General features: G+C 38.5%; 1 pseudogene; it reads left to right on the top strand.

The window, feature by feature from the left end:
- The first annotated feature begins 577 nt into the window (after positions 1 to 577).
- LOC101686284 lies at positions 578 to 1,527 on the top strand (annotated as a pseudogene).
- Positions 1,528 to 9,209: the final 7,682 nt, after the last annotated feature.

Here is a 9,209-nt window from a genome sequence, read left to right on the forward strand (position 1 = left end):
GTGTCCCTAGCAGCAATGGCCATAGTCACCAAACTGTGGAAAGAGCCGAGATACCCTTCAACAGATGAATGGATAAAGAAAATATGGTCCATATATATAATGGGATATTATGCCTCCATCAGAAAGGATGAATATTCAACTTTGTTGTCAACATGGATGGGACTGGAGGAGATTATGCTGAATGAAATAAGTTAAGCAGAGAGAGTCAAGTATCATATGGTCTCACTTACTTGTGAAACATAAGGAATAACACAGAGGACCTTGGAAAAAGAAGATGAGAAGTGAGTGGGGGAAATCACAGGGGAGAAGAACCATGAGAGATGGTGGACTCTGAGAAACAAATGGAGGATTTTGGAGGGGAGGTGAGTGGAGTTTGAGTGAGCCTGGTGGTGGATATTAAGGAAAGCACATATTGCATGGAGCACTGGGTGTGATGCATAAACAATGAATCCTAGAACACTGAAAAAAATAAAACAAGTTTTAAATTTTAAAAACTCATGTATCTTGAGTCCGTAAATAATTTTTACCTTAATTTTACAGGTCACTAAAAGAAAACTATAGAAATACATGACAAAAGATGATAGCACACCCAAATGGCAATAACTCCATTGCGGTTTCAGACTTCCTCCTGAATTGTTTGGTCAGATCCCCCAGCTGGCAGCTTTTTTTCTCCCTGCCCCTCAGCCTCCTCTTCCTCCTGGCTATGGGAGCCAATAGTATTCTTCTGATCACCATCCAGATGGAGGCCTCTCTGCATGAACCCATGTACTACTTACTCAGCATCCTCTCCCTACTGGACATTGTGCTCTGCCTCACCGTCATCCCCAAGGTTCTGGTCATCTTCTGGTTTGACCTCAAGTCCATCAGCTTCTATGCCTGCTTTCCTCCAGATGTACATCATGAATTGCTTCCCTTGCCATGGAGTCCTGCACATTCATGGTCATGGCCTATGACCGCTATGTGGCCATTTGCCACCCACTAAGATACCCATCCATCATCACTGACCAATTTGTAGCCAAGGCTGCCATTTTCATTTTGGCCAGGAATATTATTTCTACAGTGCCTATCCCCATTCTATCATCACGACTCCATTACTGTGGGAGAAATGTCATTGAGAACTGCATCTGTGCCAATATGTCTGTCTCCAGGCTCTCCTGTGATGATGTCACCATCAATCGCCTCTACCAGTTTGCCGGAGGCTGGACACTGCTAGGATCTGATCTCATCCTCATCTTCCTCTCCTACAGTCTTATCCTTCGAGCTGTGCTGAGACTCAAGGCAGAGGGTGCTATGGCCAAGGCCCTGAGCACATGTGGCTCTCACTTCATTCTTATCCTTTTCTTCAGCACCATCCTTCTGGTCTTTGTCCTCACTCATGTGGTGAAGAAGAAGGTCTCCCCTGATGTGCCAGTCTTGCTCAATGTCCTCCACCATGTCATCCCTGCAGCCCTCAATCCCATTGTTTATGGAGTTCGAACTCAGGAGATCAAGCAAGGAATCCAGAGACTACTGAACAGAAGGTGGTAGTGAGGACAACGGGATCTCTCCGTTCCTAATTTAGGTTGAGTTTTGAATCAACAATGGGTGAGTGGGCAGAAATTCATTATCTATGAGATACAATCTCAAAATGCATAAATTGCATATTGTTTCTTCCTAAATAAACTTAAGTGCCATAATGATTTCCCTTTCATTTCTCCTTTAATAAACTTAAACTCTTTTGCTTTTTTCATACATGTTTTTCTGTTTTGATGAAATACTGGGGATCCTCCAGGAAGATTCTAAACAGAAATTTGTTTATTAACACCTGTTAATATGTCATGACTTTACTTAGTAAATATACAAGTGTGGCTACTTTGGGGTAAGCTTGTATAACATGTAATGCACTTATTCTTATTTCCATGGAAGGAAACATATTGGAGACAAAGAATAGGAGTGAAATTTCAGTCCCAAATGATGAAAGATTGCTAGTGGTCTGTAACTGGGTCTACAATTAGATGACATTAGGAAATGGGCATGAGAAAAGGAGAGGGTTTTTTTTTTTTTTTTTCTCAAATTTAATTTTTTATTTTTTATAAACATATATTTTTATCCCCAGGGGTACAGGTCTGTGAATCACCAGGTTTACACACTTCACAGCACTCACCAAAGCACATACCCTCCCCAATGTCCATAATCCCACCCCCTTCTCCCAAACCCCCTCCCCCCAGCAACCCTCAGTTTGTTTTGTGAGATTAAGAGTCACTTACGGTTTGTCTCCCTCCCAATCCCATCTTGTTTCATTTATTCTTCTCGTACCCATTTAAGCCCCCATGTTGCATCACCACTTCCTCATATCAGGGAGATCATATGATAGTTGTCTTTCTTCACTTGACTTATTTCGCTAAGCATGATACGCTCTAGTTCCATCCATGTTGTCGCAAATGGCAAAATTTCATTTCTTTTGATGGTTGCATAGTATTCCATTATGTATATATACCACATCTTCTTGATCCATTCATCTGTTGATGGACATCTAGGTTCTTTCCATAGTTTGGCTCTTGTGGACATTGCTGCTATAAACATTCGGGTGCACGTGCCCCTTCGGATCACTACGTTTGTATCTTTAGGGTAAATACCCAATAGTGCAATTGCTGAGTCATAGGGCAGTTCTATTTCCATCTTATTGATAGGTGAATGATACTGTTGTATATATATATATGCCACCTCTTATTTATCCATTCATCAGTCAATGGACATTTGGATTCTTTCCATAATTTGGCTATTGTAGATAATGCTGCTATAAACAAGGGGTGCATGCATCATTTCAAATCAGTACCCTTGTATCCTTTGAGGAAATACCTAGTAGTGCAATGGCTGGATCATAGGGTAGTTCTGTTTTTAACTTGTTGAGGAAACTTTGTATCATTTTCCAGAGTGGCTATACCACTCCACATTCCCAACAACAATGTAAGAAGGTTTCCCATTCTAGACAAAAAACTGCATACAGAAAAACCCTAAAAATGTTTGGATCAAATTCAAATGTAAACTCACCCTGCCATATTGTAGTATTTATTACCAAGCAATGGTAATAAAAAATATTGTGGGATTGTTGTAAGTAAAGTCAGTGATGGAACAGAAGCCTATGATGTAACAGAAATGCAGCCATGTGTGCATGAATCTTTGTATGTAATAAAGGTGACACTCAAATCAGTGGGAAAAGAATCAATCACTTATCTCTATATGGAGAAAAATAAAGTTACTTACCACTATATACAGAGGAATTATTCAAAAATACTTAAAATCCTGAACAGCACCTCCACCAACAAAAGAAAGTTTTAGAACATACACTGGATGGACCCCACTCTACTGGCAGTAACCCACACTTGATGGAACACAGGGAGTTCTAGGACACATCATGAGAGTGCTCACAGTAGTGCTGAGATGGTTGGGGTTCAAAGTAGAAGATATTTATAAAAATGACAAGACACTATTTCATATGTTCCCAGTTGTTGGGACCAAAGGAGTGCATACTAAATTAACACCACTCCTTACTTTTGACAGTATAAGCCATAAACAGGTATAAATACATCAGTGTGAAACATAACACATTAAGTTTTTAAAAAATTAAAATGAAAACAAAACAAAACAAAACAAAAAAACACTTTTTGTGATCTTGTGGAATGTTCCTTACATAAGAACCAAGAGAAAATCTTTTCATAGAAGAATAAAATTTCACTTGATCGAATTAAGGAATTTTTACTGAATACTGGCCAGAAAGGGGCTCTCATATTTAAAAACGCAAGGTTTTGTAGATACACAAGAAAAACAAAAATTGATAGCAAAACAAAAGGTAACATGGACGAGACTGGAAGAGATTATTCTGAGTGAAATAAGTCAATCACAGAGAGTCAATTATCATATGGTTTCATTTATTTGTGGAGCATAACAAATAACATGGAGGACATGGGGAGATGGAGAGGAGAAGGGAGTTGAGGGAAATTGGAAGGGGAGGTGAACCGTGAGAGACTATGTATGGACACTGAAAAACAACCTGAGGATTTTTTTTTTAAAGATTTTATTTATTTATTTGACAGAGAGAAATTACAAGTACACTGAGAGGCAGGCAGAGAGAGAGAAAAGGAAGCAGGCTCCCTGCTGAGCAGAGAGCCCGATGCAGGCTCGATCCCAGGACCCTGAGATCATGACCTGCGCCGAAGGCCGAGGCTTAACCCACTGAGCCACCCAGGCGCCCACAACCTGAGGATTTTGAAGGGGTGGGGGAGCGGAAGGTGGGGGAACCACGTGGTGGGTATTGCGGAAGGCACATATTGCATGGAGCACTGGATGTGGTGCAAAAACAATGAATACTGTTACGTTGAAAAGAAATTTAAAGAAAAAGAAAAAGAAAGAAAGAAAGAAATTAAAAAAAAAAAAGTGAGTAATGTCGGCATAAATTTCACAGCATGGAAATCCCAAATGACTAAATGGTATATGAAAAAAATAAAAACCTCAGTTATCAGGAAATATTCAAATTAAAGTAATGAGATAACTATTTTATATCCAGCAAGCTTAAAAAATATATAGCACCAAATGAACTAAGAAATTTGAAAAATAAAAAAAACTTTAGGAATTTCTAGGTATATTTTGTAAATATTTTGGAGAGAAATTTGATAATTGCTAGTGAAATTAAATATTTTGACACCATAACTAAAAAAAAAAGAAACTCCTGCACATAGAGCTATTTTAGGTCTATAAAGAGAAGTGTACAAGGTTATTGACAGCAACATTATTTTTCTTTAACAATAAATAATGGGTCACTGAAGTGCTCACTAAAAAAGGTAAATGCACAAATGGAAACTGAACAGCAGTTAAAAATAATGAAGTGGACTTACACAGAGCAATATGGACAGACATTTAAAATTTAGTGTGAGTGAAATCAAAGAATAACCTCACATTTATAACCCATTACCATTTAATATAAATTCAATTTTGAAACCTCTTATTAATGAACATGCAGCTAAATGAGAACAATAGAGATTATTTAGAAAGGCATATTTTAAGAACACTGAAGTTTACACTTTTCTGAAGGGCAGAGAAAAGAAGCTATGTTGACATGTGCATAAAAAATGAAAAAGAAAAAGAAACCAAAAAAGGGGGCTTCTAGGTGGCTTGGTCAGTTAAGTGCCTGACTTAAGCTCAAGTCATGATCTCAGGATCCTGGGAGAGAGCCCCTCAGGTTCCCTGCTAGGTGGGGAATCTGCTTGTCCCTCTCCTCTGCCCTCCCCCTGCTCATGCTCTCTTTCTCTCTCAGATAAATAAAAAAAAAATCTTTTAAAAAATAAAGAAGGAAAGAAAAATAAGACTTTATAGAAACTGATGATGATGGCACAGCATAGAGATATGATCAATGACAATGTAATGGCAGTGGATGGTGACAGATGGTAGCTACATCAGTGAACACAGCATAATATATAAACTTGGTAAATCACTATGTTATACACTTGAAACTAATGTAACATCATGTGTCCAAATAAATAACTAAAATCTTTTTTAAAAATATTTTATTTATTTATCTGACAGATGGAGATCACAAATAGGCAGAGAAGCAGGCAGAGAGAGAGGAAGAAGCAGGCTCCCCACTGAGCAGAGAGCCCAATTAGGGTCTTGATCCCAGGACGCTGGGATCATGACCTGAGCTGAAGGCAGAGGCCCCAACCTACTGAGCCACACAGGGACCCCAATAAATAAAATCTTTTTATTAAAAAACCATCATATATCCACCATACTCAAGTAAAACAATTCATAAAAAATAAAGAAACCAATGATCTTTGCTCCCTTAATGTGGGGATATGACTAATTCACAAAGTTCAAAGTTTAGTTGCAAGCTAAAGCTTTTGAAAGTGATGTTTCCTAGTATACAATTGTATGTACCTCATATTTTAAAAATCTTTAGTACAACAAAAAAATTTCTTTAGGACTATCTCTCTGAATAACAATGTATCTTCTCAGGAATATTTGTTTCAAGTTTTTCTTGCATTATTATCATAATGCCATCATAAAAGTCATAAGTTAACATCAATCAATAGCCCTACAACCAGAAGACTAACTGCTCCCAGGATACATAGTCAACATAGGGTCAGATTACCAGAGCCCTTTGCTTTTAGAGAGAACCAAAGTCATTGTCTTCTCACACCTGCCTACTTATCTGTCCTAAGAGGACCTCATGGGCCCAAGGAATTAGGGATGGAGAAGTTCCCAGAGCATAAAGTCCCTGAGGCTCTGGAATTATAACTGCACCAGATACTTCAAGAACTAACCAGAGATCCAATATCACTGGACCTGTGCTTCACATCCTCTGTAAGTGTGTCTGGGTAGAGGGTAGCTAAGAGCTACCTATATATGTTAGCTATACCGATATTAGCCAGAACATGGGGAGCAAGGTGGAGGAGTAAGGGGAACCTTTCTCTTCAGTTTAGATCTGAAGTAGTCTAAAAATGGGAAAGTGGAGACTACATCCTGTCTCAGGTAAAGAGATACATGTGACAGCCTGTGCTCTGGGACTCTCTTGCCCTTTCATATCTTTTGCTCGGTGGTACCTGACCTGCAGAGAAGCAGAAAATTTTCCATAGGAGATTAAATGGGGTGGGGGTTGGGAACCTAGAAAGTCCATCATCTGCAGCTTAGTTTAGATGATTTGAGGTTTTCAACCATATATACTGAAATGTAGGGACTTTGGGGCAAAGATTCTATACACTGATATTTGAATCATGGTGTGGGAACTAAATTTAATCTAAATAATTTAAGATTAAGATAACTTTAATCTAAAATAACTTCACATTAATCTAATAATTTAGTAACTTTTAATTACTTAATAACTAATGATTTAATCTAAATAACTAAATAACTTATTGAGAACCTCTAAATAACATAAGATTTAATCTAAATAACTTGAGGACAGAGACAAATGGAGGTCAGTGGGAGTACAAAAGTAGTTCCTCAAATTAAGCTCAATCTAAAGAATTTTTTAAAACTATACTGTAAAAATGGGAAATAATGCATGCATCATTGAGGTATCTGTCATAGATTGGTTCGGATCAATGATGTCTGAAATGATACTTCAGAGAGATGTCTCACAAATCTGTGTGTGTTTATAGAGTTAGGTGGTCCTTAACAACCCCTCTACTTCTTCAAACAGGGCCTCCATAGTGCCTTCATAGTACTATGCTGGGAGCCTGTCCTGCAGCCTGGGGAGAAGTTTGTCCTGCTGGGTCTCTGTTTTTGTCATTGCCCTTCAGCTTCATGGGCTTCTTCATCCTGTCCCTATCTGGAACCAGTAGTCATTAGCTCTAGGTCCTCAGCCCTAGTGATGTCACTTGCTAGCTCTGATTGCAATCCAAAGTTGAAATGGGAGGGAAGGAAGGACATATATGGTCTCAGATGCTTTACTTCTAAGGCCGAGTAGGTAGTTTAAAGTTTATTGGATGAATTATACATTGAAGAACATGTTGGAACATTCCAAAAAAGGGGGATAAAGGAAGAGTTAGTGAGTGGGAAAAAAAAACAGATAAAATAATCCCCTTAAGTTGTACTCAGAAATTTTATCCTGTTGCTAGAAATAATTATCCTAAGGTTCTTCAGGAGACAAAGAGAATATACTTCTTGCTCTGTACTTCTCCATGCACATTCATGTCTGAATTACCATTTCTTCCATGTGGCTGTGCCCTCCAAAGTCATTTCAAGATTTCCACTATTTCCATGCAATGACTCCCTAATTCTTTCCAAGAATACTTTAAATACCTTGGAGAAGGAAAGCTTCTTGGAGATGGTGAGATCTGGGGCTATGACTTACAAGGATTAAATGTAAAACTTTTCAGAGTAGGAACAGAGAATGTGATGAGCAAATACAAAATGACAAAACCTAAATGACGAAAATAGATTTTAGATGAAATATTTGGAATTTGGCAGCCTGCAGTTGTACATGTGGAGGGTCATTGTGGCAAGATCTGAGTTGGGCAGGTGCTATCAGTTTATGCTGCAAACATACAAGTGAAAGTATTCAAAAAGAATGATAAAGGAAAAGACAGAGTTGAATGAACATGTTGCCCAAGATATACAGAATGTTCTTTGGTCACCAACTCAAAACCAGATGTCATTTTTCTCTGGGTTTTAATCTTCATGACCTTCTGCATGTTCAGTGTCTCCCAGTCTTTGTAAGACACTCAACCAAGGCAAAGAATACACAAGATTCTGAATTAGGGAATAGAGGGTATACAGTTTTGTGAAAGAAAAATAAAACAGACAATATGCCTGTGGAAACTGTTTTAGAATATTAATTGAACCCTGACTGGGTTGCTCCCTAGAGGGAAAACAATAGTTAGATACACAAAATAAAGGGAAAGAAAGAAGAACATTGGACTTTGATAAGTGGAAGCAGGAATCAGAGTGGTAAATGTAGTAAAAAGATAAATTCCAGATTTTTAGAAAAAAAACTGCCCGAAGACTGTATGTGTGTGGGGCAAGGGAGGGGGGTTGTGAAGGAAAAGAGAGAAACCTAAAAATGTATAATATAAAATGACATCTAAGATATGCACGGCCACATCATTGTGGTAACACAGGATGCAGATATATTCATATATTCATTGGCTCTGGATCTAAATTTTATTTCATCAAACCCTAATAATTAAACAGTAAAAATATAGTACCACTGAATCTCAATCGACCCATTTCTAAAGATAAAATGTTAAATGGTCAACGTAAGGGGCATCTGGGTGGTTCAGTTTGTTAAACACCTGCCTTCAGCTCAAGTCATTATCCTGGGCTTATGGAATCAAGTCCTGCACTGGGCGCCATGCTAAGCAGAGAACCTGCTCCTCCCCCTGCGTCTGCCTCTGTCTCTCATGAATGAGTAAGTAAAATCTTTAAAAAAAAAAAAAAAAGGTCAACTTACCCTACCAACTGCACAGTGCTTTCAGTCACAAATGAAATATGTTTTAAATTCATCCCAAATTTACCAAAGTCACTGCCAATGTATTTTATCAGCAAGAACTCAAGAATTGGAAGGCCATCTAAATCTCTTCTCATATCAGATGGGAGCCATGCCTGGCAGACACCAGCTGCACAAAACTTTGCCTGGGGAGGCAGAGGATCAGGAGTGAAGAGAGAAGCCCTGGAAGGGAATGCCAGTCCTCCCTCCTCTGAGAGCAAGCCCCAGACACTAGCAGGATCTTTCT

This window comes from Mustela putorius, unplaced genomic scaffold (assembly GCF_011764305.1).
Source record: "Mustela putorius furo isolate JIRA1106 unplaced genomic scaffold, ASM1176430v1.1 tig00000238_pilon_pilon_pilon, whole genome shotgun sequence".
Taxonomy (NCBI): Eukaryota; Metazoa; Chordata; class Mammalia; order Carnivora; family Mustelidae; genus Mustela; species Mustela putorius.